Source organism: Cervus elaphus, chromosome 23, assembly GCF_910594005.1.
Source record: "Cervus elaphus chromosome 23, mCerEla1.1, whole genome shotgun sequence".
In the NCBI taxonomy this organism is placed as follows: Eukaryota; Metazoa; Chordata; class Mammalia; order Artiodactyla; family Cervidae; genus Cervus; species Cervus elaphus.
In genome coordinates, this window is record NC_057837.1 from 24,839,431 (window position 1) to 24,854,784 (window position 15,354).

The following is a 15,354-nucleotide window of genomic DNA, read 5'->3' on the forward strand; positions in this document are numbered from 1 at the left end:
CCGCAAATAGTGGTTTTAGAGGGCAGTTTTGAAATATTTGCTGTTTCTGGTTTTGTTTTTCAAACTAAATAGTATTAATCTGTGGGGTGAATGGGCAGGGCTCTGTAGTGATGAGTGGCTTACTAGACCACTACATTCATCAAATGTGCAATTTAATATTCCTGAGCCAACCAGGTATCTTCAGAACTTATTCTGAGATGTGCTATCCTTAGAAGTATGCTTTCTTTTTAAAATTGAAATGTAGCTGAATTACAGTGTATTAATTACTGTTGCACAGCAAAGTGAGTCAGTTATATATATATATATATATATATATATATATATATATATACATATATATACACATTCTTTTTCATTATAGTTTATCACATTATAGTTTATAGTATTCCGTATAGTTTAACTATATTGAATATAGTTCCTTATGCTATAAGAAGTATACTTTCAAATGAAGAAGGGTGGAAGGGGAAAGGAAGCATTGGTAACATTTTAAATTAATTTCAGGAATGTGATCACAAAGTACACGGGCTTGGAAACTGTTTATCTCAGATAAGAAATCAGGAGGTGAGGAACTTGCCATAAAACTGGTGGTTAAGACTCAGAACTCCCAATGCAGGGGGCCAGGGTTCGATCCCTGGTTAAGGAACTAGATCTCACATGCTGCAACTAAGACCCAGAGGAGCCAAATAAATTATTTTAAAAAGAAAGAAAGAAATCAGGAGGTGAAGATGAAGGGACAGGAGGGGAAAAAAGGGTGCAGGGTTGGGGGAGAAGCCTGTATTCCAATGGAACGTCCAGCAGAATGTCCTCGTGCATTTACCTGTCCTGGAGGTCAGACGTGGTTGAAACAGGGACTGTGACACGTGGGCACTAGCATTCTGTTGACCCTCTTCCTCCGAGTCCTCTCAGTTGTGGGGGGGGGGGGGTAGTTATTGCAGAATCAGAGAGTTCTCTGCAGAGCAGCAGCAGCAGCCCATGTGGGCTCATTGCTGAGCAGATACTGCTGAGTCTAGAAAACAGAGAGCCTTAACAAGTAAATTCCACACCCCCTCGAATTTGTGCCTCGGTAGGGAAGCCTCAGCAGGAAATCCTCCATATGTTTTCCTTTACTACAAGGAGCTTCAGAGAATGAGTTCATTTCTCTTCAAACATCCTCGCATTGCTATAAAGCAGCACCGGCTGGATGATGAGAAATGCTACCAGGAGCACAAGAGGACGCCCACAAACGGAGATAGGAGAGCAGTTACTCTTCTGAATTAGATATTAGTTTGGGAGAAGTTTCATTTCTCCTTTGCTGCTTACATTCTGGACTTCGTGGCCTTTTTTCACTTCGTTTTATTTTGTAAGGACAATCTTTTGCTTTTGACTGCTTCCTAATAGAGCTTGGATACGGGGAGAGATAAATATCAGAGGAAGATTTCTCAAAGATTTGTCCTATGGAGGAATGGAGTTTACCCTGAGGATCAAAGGATTATAGCTCAGGTTAGTCTTTGCTCTTAAACAAAAAAAGACATTTGAAATTCGGGATTATTTTAAAAATATCACAGGCAAGTAAGTACTTTGTCTTTATTGTTTTCTTCTCTTCCTTTTTAACCCCCTAATAAGCATCTTCTTTGCATATTGTAATCTTAGTGAACAGTTGGATTCTAAATATAAGTAAAATGATTTGCTAGCTCATAAATTAATTACAAGATGAGATATGAAATGTTCTGCTCTTAACACTGTTTAGCAAGTAGCAGGTAATATTTATAGCAATGTTTATGTTTTTATGCCAAGAATCACTTAATTTCATTAGTGTCTCAAGTGAGTATCTTTTGCCTCATTTCCTATAGTAATGTAGACTCTGTTTTAGACTGAAAAAGAAGCCAGTAAAGAGCATGGTTGCCCTGACAGGCAAATCAACTTTTGTGGACTTCTCTAGAATATTTAGGGAGATTTGCCGCAGGTCCTGTAAATCTCCAGGGTGAAAATTGTTACAAGCTCTGACTCTTGTGAACCTTCTTTTGAAAATATGATGAAATCATGTAGCAAATGTGGGGAAAAAAAAATCTTAGTGGCAAAAGGGCATTGAAACATTAAAATATTTCAGTGGATATTATCTTTTCTTGATTACACTATTAAACTGAGCTCCAGCTGTGCATGTGTTGTTGCCTCCTCCGGATTCCAAGAGTCAAGAGCTGTCAAGCTGATCTAGCAGGATCAGGTTGTCATTGGGGAGGAAACTAGATGTGGTCAAGATGTCCTGTTTCCCTCCCTGTTCCTAATCCCCTTCACCTCCCCACCCCTGCCCTCCCCTCCTGATGTGGTAGCTGCCATCAGTTTACCAGAGGATGGCTACCTCCCCAGCAATAGTAAACAAAGAGCTGGCTGCTTTCAAAGTCAGGCCATGTCTGGTTGATCTTTGGACGAGAATGAACAATCAGAATGAGCTGGGCTTTCTCTGCACCATAGTTCCCCCACTGCCACCACTAAAGCCATCATCCAGGCCACAGTTCTCTGTACACCAGCTGGTCTGAAATGATGTTTTCAAAAGAGACATAAAAGTGAAAGTCCCTTCCACGAATGGAGGGTGTTTGCATTCCTTCCTCCCTCCAAGTTTGCCTAGTCTGTAGAGACAGTCTGCCTTGTCCTCTAAGAAGCATGATTCCAGTTCATCACTGGTTTCCAAAGCCAAGTGCTCCCGGCACTGGCCTCGTTACTGAGTAGCCTGTCAGTTAAAGATCATTATCTGCCAAGCCATCTGTTATTTTCCCTTAGGAGAAGATGTTATTTCAGTTCCATAGGTAGCTTTTAAATTTTTCCCTACATGTTGTATAGCAGCTAAATGTAGTCCAAAGGTTAAGTCCTGTTGAGAGCAACAGGAATCTGTGGCCCACTTTTGAGAGTGTTAGTGGTGATGGTGTAATCTTGAATGGCCCAAAAGTGTGAGGTGAGCTGGGACCTGAGAAAAATGCAGCCACGTGAGAGTCTGGTCTTTGCTCTCCTGGAAGACTGTTGCTTTTAGAGGAATTACTTACTTCCTGATTTAGTTGTGCCTAAGGATGTGTGCTTCTTTTATGGGGCATGGTGTTGCCCTAATTGCCCTGGTTATGGAGGCTGGCTACCCATCAGTGAGGGCAGTTTGGGGGCTTGACCCTTACAAAGGAGAGCCATGAAGAATATGAGCTTTCCTGCTTGTCACACTCCTTCTTCACCAGTTAAGAAAAAGATTTTGCCTTATTTAAGCCTGCTATTATCTGCCTGCTAAGTGAGAGTGGACCTCCATAATTTCTCTCCCTCAATAATGGAAAATACATTTGTTATCATTATTGCTTTAGTCACTAAGTCATGGCCAACTCTTGGCGACCTCATAGACTGTAGCCCACCAGGCTCCTCTCTCTGTCTATGGTATTTTCCAGGAAAGAATATTGGAGTGGGTTGCCATTTCCTCCTCCAGGGGATCTTCCCCACCCTGGGATGGACCCTCTGTCTCCTGCATTGGCAGGCAGATTCTTTACTGCTGAGCTACCAGGGAAGCCTGGAAATTACATTGTTGTGTCTCAGAAGCCATCAGGTCATCAGGTCATCTCTGCAAGCTTGGAGATTTTCCTTTGTAGAAAGTTTCCTTTGCCATGGGCTGCTCTTTTATAAACTCAGGCTTGGACAAATCTCAAGTGCTGTGTCCTGTGGTACTAGCAGGTGACAATGATGATGACATCTAACACGTATTGAGTGCCTTCTTTTGCCAGGTGTGATACTAAATATTCTATGACACATAGGACATTACATTTTCCCTGCCTTACCTGTAATGCATGTAGTGCAGAGAGCCTCCTTCACGATGGAAGAGAAACAAAAAAGTTCAGTGGAGGAGGTTCATTGGAGGAGGAACAGTGGTTTAATGGAGGAGGGACAAAAAAGATTCAAGAAAAGTTGATATCAACTAGTATCCTGTCTTCTTTTTCTTTGTTGTCTTTGTTTCCTTCATTCACCTAATGACCAAAGTTATGGATTATCCAGGCTCCTTTCTGTATGACTTTATTCGTAAATAACATTTCTGAGAGAGCATAGGCAGTGGCCTGGGTTGGAGTAGGGGGAGAAATTGGGACTTCAGCAGTGAGCATTAGGACTTGTATTGGAAATGGATTTAGTTTCTCTGTGCTCTGCCTTAGACTGTCTGTAAAGTGTGACTTCACCTCACACCATGCTTTTCTGTCCTTCACTTTCTGCAGGGTTATGGGGATAATTAAACTGTTAGCTAAAAGCATCAAATTCCTGGGGAGAAAATAGCACATTCATGAGCAAGTGTGTTTAACTGTTCATGTCGGGCTGGGTTTTCACTGAGAGCAAATAAGACGCTTAGAACAGTCTTTCAAACTACCAGAAGGTGGACAGTATGGAGGGAGGAGGCTCAGATTTTTTTTTTTCAATCATAAAGCATATATTCAGTAAATTTGCTATTAATGCCTACTGTTATGAAAATTTTATTAACATAACAAATTGGAAGAAGCTGGTTTATAAGTGATGATTCAGGACAAATGACATATGAAATAATCAAGAATAAATGAGTGAAGAAATAATGCATTTATAAATTAGGAAATGAAAGTCTATGGGGATTTAATAACACTTTTTTTTTTTTTTGCTTTTTGTATTGTTTCTGGGTCATGGAAACATTTTAAGCTAATTTGCTGCCTTGATTACATTTTTTATGTAATCGATTGTTTATTGACTACCACTTAGGGCATTGCTTTCTGGGATAATCCATGACTACATTTGGGAACAAATATATTGCTACAAGGTGAGTGCATATATTTGATGAGGAGAGAGAAGAATTGAATTCAGAAATAGTATCCTTTCACAACTTCAGAATTGCTGGAATTTGAAACTAGGGTAGATTTTGGATCATCTTATCCAACTCCTTTACAGTATGTATGAGGAAACTGAAGTCAAAAAATGATTCACAGGTCACTGATTAGCTACAGAACTAGGATGAGAATTCTGGCTTCCAAACCCAGTGGCTTTTTTGTTTACTTTTCAGTTCTATGTTTTTAATATATAATTTTTTTCAACTATTAAAAAATAAAGATATGCCCCCATGATCATACCAATTGCATTACTCTTTTGCCTTTTAAATATCTTAATATGAAATATCTCAAATACACAAAAATAATATCTTGATTATCTGCAAACCCACCACCAAGATTATATATGTTATTTTGGTATATTTTGTTCAGATGATGTATAAAGTAAAATGAAAGTGAAAGTGAAAATCGCTCAGTTGTGTCCAACTCTTTGTGACCCCATACAGTCCATGGAATTCTCCGGGTCAGAGTACTGGAGTGGGTAGCCTTTTCCTTCTCCAGGCTATCTTCCCAACCCAGAGATTGAACCCAGGTCTCCCACATTGCAGGCGAATTCTTTACCACCTGAGCCACAAGGGAAGCCCAAAATAAGATGAAGCATATTATAAATACTCTCCCCCAACATTTCCCCTATTTTCCCTCCCAAGAGACTAATTATCCTTAAATTGCTATGTATGATTCCTATGTACTATACTTTAGTATTACTATGTATGTGTGTGTTAGTATATGTGTGTGGAGGGTGGGCTTTCAGATCCAGACATGGATGTATATATATATATGAGGTCATATCTAATATCTATTTGTGGTTATACTGTTATTTTGTGTTCAATTTTTAAAATATATAAAGCATTGTCTTTTATATTTATATATTCTTTAGTTTATTTTTATTCAAAGTTGTTTTGGAGATGTATCCATGTTGATATATAGGTATCTAGTTGATTTTGTTATAACTGCAGGATACTATCACATTACATAAATAATCCAAAGTTGATTTATCTATTTTCTTACTGAGGCATATTTGTACTCTCTCAGAAGTTTTGATATCTAAACAGTACAGCTATCTTCTTACACTTTAGCTAGAATTTCTTAAATAGAGTTCAACCTAGAAGTTGAATTGTCAGGTCATAGGGAGACACATCTTCCCTAGAGATTGTTAAACTCTTCTCCTAACTCTGCTGGTTTATTTCACCCACCAACAGTGTTGAGCAGTAGTTCTGCACTCTGGCCACAGAAAGAATCACCTAGGCAGTATTTTAAAATCACCGATGCCTAAGTCCCACCCCAGACCCATTAAATCAGAATCTCTGGGGATAAGAGACAAAACTGATATTTTTTCCAAGTTCTCTCAGTGAGTCTAATTAATGTACAACTAGGGTTAAGAACCACTGACTTAGCATTTCTGTTTCCCTGTGTCTTTCCCAACACTGGGTATTATCAGACATTTTGTTTTGTTAATCTCTCATTAAGGACTTTCTAATTACTGGTGAAGCTGAGTATGTTTATATAATGTTATTGAGCATTCCGGTGCCTTCCACTGAGAACTATGTGTGATATGTTTTACCTATTTTTTCTCTTTAATTATCTTTTATTATTCATTTATAGGCACTTTCTTTACTTTCTGAACAGTAATTGTGAGAGGGGACATATAACTGGCAAATAACTGCCCTGGTCAATAACTTGTCTTTTCACTTATTTGTGTTATTATCGTATGTAGTAGTTTAAAAATTTAAGTATGATTAAATCTGTCAATATTTTCCTTTATGGTTTGTATGATGAGAAATCTGAAATATTTTCCTACATGATTTTGTAAATCTATTTTTCTATCTTCAAAAAGTTTTATGGTTATATTCTTTCCCAATGAGGTCTTGAATCTGTCTAGAATTTATATTTCTGTATAATGTGTTGTATGACCAAATTTTATCTTTTTTTTTTTTTGGTTTTCCTTGGTATAACTTATCTTTCCTTACCGGTTGCTCTTAAGATCTCTTTTGACTTTGTAGTTTTGCTGTTTCACTACAATACATCTCATGAATTTATCTTTTCTTTATCTTGATTTCTTCCTGACTCATAGGAATCATACATTTTATCAATTCTGGGACATATGCAGGCATATATCTTGGAATCTTGATGCTTCAGTAATTCTGTTCACTGTCTAAAATTCATACTAGACATGTTGAATTTTTTGTTCAATTTATGCAGTCTCAACTTTGTATTTATCCCTTTATCTCATTTTGCTACATTCTGAGTTACTTCCTTAAACCTATCTTTCATACCCAGGGATTGAACCTGGGCCCTCAGCAGTGAAAGCACCAGCTCCTAACCACTGGACCATCAGGGAATTCCTTCAGTTGTGTCTTAAGAGCTATTTTACCTCTCCATTGAATTTCTCATTCCATTGCTGTAGTTTTCATTTCTAGATAGTCCAGCTACTGTTATTTTAATACTATGTTTTTCTTTCCATATGGTTTGTATTTCATTTAATGTTAGTTGTTTAAAATCTATATGAAATAATCTGTTATTTTGTTCATTTATCCAAAAGTTTTAGAATTCGGTCTTCTATTTGGTGTGCCTGGTGGTGTGGTCTTCTGATGGATCGTCTCTTCGTGTGATGTGTGATTTAGGATAATAAATTCATTATTAGTAGGGCATACTGTATAAAAATGTGCAACCAAAGTGTCTCTTTCAGGGACATTTTGTATTTGGTGTCCTGGGATTAATCCTTAGGCTAATTCCTTGGCTCAGATATTCCTGGACCACACATACAACCCTGATTATAAATTCTGACACTATCTTTTCCCATTGCTTGGTAAAGACAAAGACAGACAGGCATTACTGTGTCCAGTTGCTGGGACTGTATCACCTGTCTGTGCCCTTACATAGGAATTTAAACCCAACCTTCTGGGTTACTGTTGTTCAGTCCCTCAGTCATGTCTGACTCTTTATGACCCCCCTGGACTGCAGCACGCCAGTCTTCCTTTCCTTCACTATCTCAGGGAGTTGCTTAAACTCATGTCCATTGAGTCAGTCAATGATGCCATCCAACCATCTCCTCCTCTGTTGCCTGCTCCTGCTTTCCATCTTTCCCAGAATCAGGGTCTTTTCCAATGAGTCGGCTCTTTGCATCAGGTGGCCGAAGTATTGGAGCTTCAGCTTCAGCATCAGTCCTTCCAGTGAATATTCAGGGTTGATTTCTTTTAGGATTGACTGGGTTTCTTTTAGGGTTACTGGGGCCCTGTAAATTTCACTGGTGCATACCACTATCTGTGCCCTTACCACACTGCTTTTTAGATCTACAGATCTTACACCTGGCATTCTCTTTCTTTTTGCTTGCTTTTACTCTCGCTCTTGCTCTCTCTCTCTCTCTCTCCTTTTTTTTTTTTTTTGGTAAGCTCAGTAATGCATTTACTGAGAAAAGAATGATGTCTGTTTATCTGTTATTTCTGAGTATTTGTAGTGGGAAAGTTTTCAAATTTTATTGAGAAAAAAATTTCAGAACAAGGAGTCCTACTTTGACCTTTTTGACATTTAAAAAAAAAAAAGCCTAAGAATTTCACAAATCATATGCTCCATGCAAAATTTTCTTGCCAGCTTTTGTAGAAATGTAGTCTATCCAAAAATCAACTTGAAAATTATTAATGTGCCCTTGAATGTTTTGCTGTATAACTGCTGAAGAGTTGCATTCTTTTGAACTAACACAATAAACTCAACCACAGCCTGATGTGTAGAGGATAATGGGATGGGGAGGGGCTGTATCCTAGTTTGAAAAATTTGTGGGGAGTGTGCTGCAGAGGAACAAATAATATTTTCTGAAATAGTGATAAGTTTTAAAGGTTATAATGAAAATCCCAAAGCCCTTTCTGTCTGTAGAATTCTGTGATTTTTCTACTACCTTGAGAAATTTTCCCAACAAATCTCACAGCCTCTGAGCAGCTTTGTAACAAATCATAAAAATCAAAGTTGCTTAATTCTTCTCAGGATGCTTGCCTGTTCTCCTTCCTTCACCATAGCATCTAAGCAAGTCCACAGACATGAGAGGAACTGTATTCAACTTTTATTGCTATAACTATTCCTCAATCTGCTTTGTCCACACGTGATTTTTATGACATGCCAAAGAACACATCGCCAAGCAAAATAATTAGTGGACTAAAGAGAACCTTAACTGTTGAATCCCATCTAGACATGACATATTTCAAAATATACACTGTTGGAAGTTTTTATAGTTTCTGTTTAACATGTAATAATTTTGTGATATTTTACTCCAAAACTCTCTTTGGAAGCAACAACTTAGTAATAAGACACAGTTGAAATAAAAACAAAGGATTCATTTAAAAAAAAGAACAAATATTCTTTCAACACTCAATACCCAAAGTTATTTCTGAGGCCTCACCGTGTTATTTAAGATTAAATATCTACAACAAATTATTACGAAAATAAACCCATCCCGTTGCTGGGTTTCATTCTGTGTTTGTGCTGAGGTGGAGTCTGTTGTTAGCTGCATGATCAGAGCACAGACGCTGAGTCTCTTTATTTTCTTAATTATGAACTACCGTTTCAAACCCTCATCCGCGGTTTACAATGGCTGTAATCCCTACCAAAACAGTTGCTCCTCTGGATTGTAAGTGGTTTGCCAGAACATTAACCTCTACTTGACCCCGGATGATCACAGGAGGGATATACAAGGGTCAATGATAATCATTTATAGAAAAATTATCAAATATGGACTGTACACTAGATAATATTACTTGCCTTTAAAAATAATTATAATATGTTTGTCATTTAGAAGGACTGGGATCAGCGAGGCTAATGAACATGTTTAAATCCTTATCAGCTGGAATGAAAAGGGCTGGCTCCGGAAAGTGCTGACCTCAGAATTTTTTTGCAGCTTGTGTCAATCCAGTGTGCTGATGCACATGACCGACTGATGTGCGGCTTGGCAGGCCTTAGAGGCTTATTCACCCATGTGGGATGTGCAAGGGGCTTCCGGGCCTCTCCCTGTGCTCTGCATTCCTCTAGTTCTCCAACAAAGCTTTTAATTGGCATCTGTGGCTAAGGAGCATACAGTCCCAGGAGGAACGGAACACAGTTTTCCATCAGCAATTAAGATGAGCTCTAAGCCCCAAGCTTATCAAGCCTGAACCAGGAGTAGCTAGGGCCAAAGGCTGGAAATAAAAGAGTCACTAGTAGTTTCATAAACCATGTTAATAATTCTGCATTAATGGTAAATACTGTATGTTTAGTGTTGTTACCTAAGCTCTCATAGCCAAGGCCCTCACTGGGCCCGGTCGGTAAAAGCAACGGAGCTCTTTTTAGCCGAAACTGAATTAAACCTACTTTACCTAAAGTTTCGTCCAAAGACACTTCTCCAGGTAATCTTCCTCTCTGTGTAGGGAAGCCATCTCATTCTGCCTGGGTCACGTGGGATGAACACTAGAGGTGGGCCATCCTGAGCTGGTGAGAAATGTACAGAAAATCCCAGGGCAGATGGTTCTGCCTTAGGAGTTTGGTTATTTTTGTTTTTCAATTTAAGTTTTCAATTATGTGCCTTGCTGCAATGTAACTAGGGAATAACTAGATTAGAGGAGAAGCAGGACGAAGACCTCATATTCATTACTTATTATTTAGTTACTGTTTAAAATTAATTTTTATTGGAGTATAGTTGCTTTACAATGTTGTATTAGTTTCTACTGTATAACAAAGTGAATCAGCTATATATGTGTGTGTGTGTGTGTGTGTGTGCATATATATATATATCCCTTACCCTTTGGAATTCCTTCTTATTCAGGTCACCACAGTGCATTAAGAAGAGTTCTCTGTGCTATACTGTATGTTCTCATTAGTATCAATTTCACCCATTTATTATATTTGGCCAAAGATGTCAGAAATATAAGGTCATTAAAAATCAGTAAGTTGCTGGAACCAAGGTGTATGGGGAGGCAGAGTCATACCCCTTCCCTAAGACTTTAGCAGGGCTGTTTGAAAGGACACTTGAAGTTGCCATTTGACCATTGTTATGTTGTAGACTTCATACTTCTAAATTTCATAAATAATATGGAGATAAACAATAAAGATATGCTAAATGTCCATAAAGTATACAGCCATTCATTTTTTTTTAAAATTTTTTTATTAGTTGGAGGCTAATTACTTCACAACATTTCAGTGGGTTTTGTCATACATTGATATGAATCAGCCATAGATTTACACTTATTCCCCATAATTCTAAAGCTAGTATATTCTTCCTCATTGATGATCTTGATTTTACATAGCCATCCCTCTACTATATGACTCTACTATTTCTTGTGTTCTATATTTGTGTCCTACCATTTCTACTTCTGTCTCAATCCTTTTTGCCCATCTCTGGAGACCTGGGTTAAACTTCCTTTCATCCTGTGTAGATTGACCGCTTCATTCTGGTTGTTCATTGAGCTCCTTTTACAATTTTTATTTATTTATTTATGGTTGTGCTGGGTCTTTGTTGCTGTGTGTAAGCTTTCTGTAGTTGAGGGATGTGGGGGCTACTCTCTAGTTGTGGTGCACGGGCTTCTCATTGTGGTGGCTTCATTTGTTAAGAAGCACGGGCTTTAGGCACGTGGGCTTCAGTAGCTGTGACCTGTGGGCTCAGTAGTTCTGACTCACAGGCTCCAGAGCACAGGCTCAGTGGTTGTGGCTCACGGGCTCCAGAGCACAGGCTCAGTGGTTCTGGCACATGGACTCCAGAGCACAGGCTCAGTGGTTGTGGCTCATGGGCTCCAGAGCACAGGCTCAGTGGTTCTGGCACATGGGCTCCAGAGCACAGGCTCAGTGGTTGTGGCTCATGGGCTTTGTTCCACCTCAGCAAGTGGGATCTTCCCAGAGAAGGGACTGAACCGGAGTCTCCTGCATTGGCAAGCAGATTCTTTACCATGAAGCCACAGGGAAGCCCCTGAGTTCTTCTTTCTTTCCTCTTTTGTGGCATTCCAGTGACCCATTGTTGCTCTTCATCTGGTCCAGATTCATGGGTCCCATGGGTCTCTGCCCATATACCCTGTCCCACATTACCTCTGACACCTGCTGCCTCCTTCTTTCTTTCTAATAGGACTTGCATCTCCCTGCTAGTTGAGAAACTTATGGATCATTCCCTCCTGCCATCTTTCACACAAAACATTTCTTTGCACACCCCCTTTGCCCTCAGTGTATAAATTATATCTCAACCTGTCAATGCAAACTTACTTGATTTGGAACTATTGGGTATTTGAAGTGTGACTTGAGCAACACTCCTTTCCTATGTTAAAATATGTGTGATTGACATGAATTGAGAAGGCTGGATTTGGCTAGATACCAGATTATAGGCTGTTGTAAGGCAGTTACCAGGTTTTATGTTCTGTAGCATTTCCTGTGAATCCATGAACTCCTAATTTGCATAATCAGTATCACAGCAGCTGATGGTGGTACTGACTTCCTAAATGAACTTCTAGCAAATACAGTTGGAAGAATACCCATGGGGTTCCAGCGTTATACTTTAAGAACGGAAAATTATAAAGAAAAAAGTATTCAGGAACCACCCCCAAACTGATAAATCATCTAGATGCTCATAAAAAAATCAAAATAATATCCTTTTCATGCACCTAGTGACTGGCATATAAAAGTTCTCAATAAATATTAAATCTGTCATCATTGGAATATGTTTTGAATACTGTGTGGTTGATCACCATCATCAACTTTTCCAGCAATTTTTATATAAAATCTGTAGCTAGTTTATAGTTATGTGAAGAATCCCAAAGCCATTGTGAAATCAGTGCAGCAATTGGTGGTAACAACTCCTTAAACTGAAGATCTTTAACCTAAGAGTGCAAGCTACCATCTTCCTTTGGTATGCTTAAAAGATAAAAAGCTAGCATTTTGCAAGATTGATGAAACAGTGATAACAGTTCTTCCTCGTGAAAGAATGAAAACATACATCTTTAGATTACTACATGAATGATTTAATTCAAACATAAAGAATTATTACAGTTCAGTGTTATTAAATATTGAAACAGTAATAGAAAACATGCAATCACTGCAATCACTTTTCTTATATTTTATTAAAAATAGGATAACACACTGCTATCCAAGATGGATTTTGAGACTAATTTAAGCTCTGCAAATGTAGGGTTTTATACTCATCAATAATAGTTCCCCTGTTCTTTGATTACATGGTGTTTCATTCAAGGTACTTTTAACTTTAGAACACTGAAGCAAAGATATTCAAAATCAGCCTTGGAATTTAATACATCATCTCTTTCACAAGAGACATTTCACTGATCCTGTGTTATTTAAAGGGCAAATGGAACTGTTATGGTGAAAATCTGAAAAGAATGTCAGAACTAACACAGTATGGAGATCATATTTTCACAGAAATAATGATTCCAAGTCTTGTAATTTAATTTGCATGGTTGAATGAACTTGTTTCTCTCCTCCTCCAAGAATACAGCCTACTACATCCCAAACTGCAGTCCTTCAAAAGAAGAGGCCAAGTCCCAAAGTTAGCATTCCACAATCGTGCCCACTCTACAACTTCATACCCAATAAACATTTTTTCTTAAAAATGAATTATAAACCTACAAGCCTGTTGCTTCTGAGGAAATGATGGGAGAAGAAAAGTCTTCCTCTGTATTTCTTTTAACTAAAAAGGAAGTCACTTAACCAAAAAAGAGTTATGAAATTTATATCTCAGGTGGGAGCATGTGAACTGTCACAGAAAGAAATAGATCATGTTACCTGGAACCCAAGGAAATACACTGTTGATACTTTCTCTGGAAAGCTGACAAAATTCTTCCTAGGAGAATTTCCCTAGGTTGCTTTTATGATTATATTATGAGAATCTAGACCTCTGTGTTAGTTAATGGGCATGTGTGTTGCTAAGTCACTTCAGTCATGTCCAACTCTGTGTGATCCTGTGGACTGTAGCCCTCCTGGCTCCTCTGTCCATGGGATTCTCCACGCAAGAATACTGGAGTGGATTGCCATTTCCTTCTCCAGGGGATCTTCCCAACCCAGGGATCAAATTCTCATCTCTTACATCTCCTGCATTGGCAGGCAGCTTCTTTACCACTAGTGCCACCTGGGAAGCCCCAGTTAATGGGCATAGTTCTGTAATAAACAGTATCCACATTTCAGTGGCTCATCACTAAAAGGTGTGTCTATTACTCACATTGTCCAGTGGTGTAAGGATGAGGGAAGTGTGAGGGTTCTGCTCTAAGAAGTCACTCAAGGACCCAAGCTACTTGCAACATGCGGCTTTGCTATTTCCAGGGCCCCTGCCTTCTCTGCATTCAGCCCACCAAAGGGAGCCAATCACAGAGGACTTCCTGGGAGGTTACCTCGGGCTACACCTGCAAGTGGTTGTATGGCCCTTCTGCCTTCATTCCATTGGCTGGAACCCCATCATAAGACCTCATTTAACTGCAAAGGACACTGAAAAATGAAGCCTTAAATGGCTGCCAAGAGAAAAAAAGAAATAGGATCAGATGAACACCAAATAGTCTCTCTCACATATTTAATAGTTTTGAACTGGGGATCATTAACAGGTTATGCCTTGATTCATGGACCTAACGTTCCAGGTTCCTATGCAATATTGCTCTTTACAGCATCAGACCTTGCTTCTATCACCAGTCACATCCACAACTGGGTATTGTTTTTGCTTTGGCTCCATCCCTTCATTCTTTCTGGAGTTATTTCTCCACTGATCTCCAGTAGCATATTGGGCACCTACCAACCTGGGGAGTTCCTCTTCCAGTATCCTGTGATTTTTCCTTTTCATACTGTTCATGGGGTTCCCAAGGCAAGAATAATGAAATAATTTGCCATTCCCTTCTCCAGTGGACAACATCCTGTCAGACCTCTCCCCCATGACCCGTCTGTCTTGGGTGGCCCCACATGGCATGGCTTAGTTTCATTGAGTTAGACAAGGCTGTGGTCCTGTGATCAGATTGGCTAGTTTTCTGTGATTATGGTTTTAGTGTGTCTGCCCTCTGATGCCCTCTCGCAACACCTACTGTCTTACTTAGGTTTCTCTTACCTTGGACATGGGGTGTCTTTTCTTGGCTGCTCCAGTAAAGCACAACTGCTGCTCTGCTTTATTGACTATGCCAAAGCCTTTGACTGTGTGGATCACAATAAACTGTGGAAAATTCTGAAAGAGATGGGAATACCAGACCACCTGACCTGCCTCTTGAGAAACCTATATGCCAGTCAGGAAGCAAGAGTTAGAACTGGACATGGAACAACAGAGTGGTTCCAAATAGGAAAAGGAGTACGTCAAGGCTGTATATTGTCACCCTGCTTATTTAACTTCTATGCAGAGTACATCATGTGAAACGCTGGGCTGGAGGAAGCACAAGCTGGAATCAAGATTGCTGGGAGAAATATCAGTAACCTCAGATATGCAGCTGACACCACCCTTATGGCAGAAAGTGAAGAGGAACTAAAAAGCCTCTTGAGGAAAGTGAAAGAGGAGAATGAAAAAGTTGGCTTAAAGCTCAACATTCAGAAAACTAAGATCATG

At 39.1% G+C, this 15,354-nt stretch overlaps 1 protein-coding gene across 1 annotated transcript in view; it reads left to right on the forward strand.

Annotated features, from left to right (window-relative positions):
• The first annotated feature begins 1,150 nt into the window (after nt 1-1,150).
• The window catches only part of KIAA1217 (KIAA1217 ortholog), a 440,669-nt gene continuing 426,465 nt past the window's right edge, over nt 1,151-15,354 (forward strand). Inside the window, exon 1 of the mRNA XM_043883233.1 lies at nt 1,151-1,479. The gene's annotated coding sequence lies outside the window, so the exon portion shown is untranslated. The remainder of the gene's footprint in view (nt 1,480-15,354) is intronic.